Source organism: Silene latifolia, chromosome Y (assembly GCF_048544455.1).
Source record: "Silene latifolia isolate original U9 population chromosome Y, ASM4854445v1, whole genome shotgun sequence".
In the NCBI taxonomy this organism is placed as follows: domain Eukaryota; kingdom Viridiplantae; phylum Streptophyta; class Magnoliopsida; order Caryophyllales; family Caryophyllaceae; genus Silene; species Silene latifolia.
Genome location: NC_133538.1, coordinates 332752607 through 332753795, shown reverse-complemented (window position 1 = coordinate 332753795; position 1189 = coordinate 332752607).

Below are 1189 nucleotides of genomic sequence, written 5' to 3'. Positions count from 1 at the left end.
AATCACGCACAATATAATTTTTTTATCGATATATATTTTATAAGAGAACAAATCGGTAAAGTAAGACATAAGACATACTTCGTATTAAGAGGAAAAGCATTGATGTGTAGGTAGTATATATGGATATATATATATATATATATATATATAGAGAAAGAATCATGTAAGTCCACCCTTTTTGGTTGAGTCCATAAGTCCTAATCTAAGCCTTTGGATGAGAATCATTTAAGGGCTGAGATTAGATCTAAGAAAAAATCACCCTATAAAAAGAAAAAACCCTAATTTCCTTCTCATTTCTGCCTCCCTCTTTCTCACTCTTCATCTCTCTCTAAACTCTCACCTCTCTACAAACCCTAAATCTCTCCTCCCCAACAACCTCCACCGCCGCCTCCTGCCTGCCACGACCCCCGCCGCCTCCTGCCTGCCACGACCCCCGCCGCCTCCTGCCTGCCACGTCCCCACCGCCCCCTACCACGACACCTCTTCCATGCCGCCTTTGCCCTCCACTCGCCGCTGCCGCCATACCAACCACACACCACCATCACCCCTTTCTCTCCTTTTCCGTCTACCACACACCACATGCCGCCTCACTAATCGCCGCCTCCACCACGCCGACGCCGACGCCGCTCACCAACCCCTCTCCTCCACCACGCCGCCTCCTCCTCTTCTCCTATCTTTTTTTTCCAGATTTAAAAAAAAAGTTGTGGTTGTTGTTGGTTGCTGATGGGTGAATTTGGTGTGTCTTTTTGTTTGTTTTTGTTTGTTTTTTTCTGTTTTTTTTATGGTGGTGCCGCGGTGGAGAATGGGTAGGGGATGGTGTTTGTGGTGCGTGATGCGTGGTGGTGTATAGCCGCCTCCCTCTCTTCCTTTTTTTTCTTTTTTTTCCGATCTGAGGGTGGTGGTGGTGGTCATGGTTGTATTAGCTTCTTGTCGGACTAAAGTTACACACTTAGCGAACTAAAGTTACACACTTGACGAACTAAAGTTACAAGCTATCGAACTAAAGTTACAGCCTTATCATACTAAAGTTACAGTTGTATCGGACTACAATTACACTCGTATCGGACTAAAGTTACACTCTACTTTTACAATAGAAAAGTATATTAATTCAAATATTTACATTAAACTACTATACGACTAAAGTTACAACTTCAACGACTAAAGTTACGACTTCAAAGACTAAAGTTAC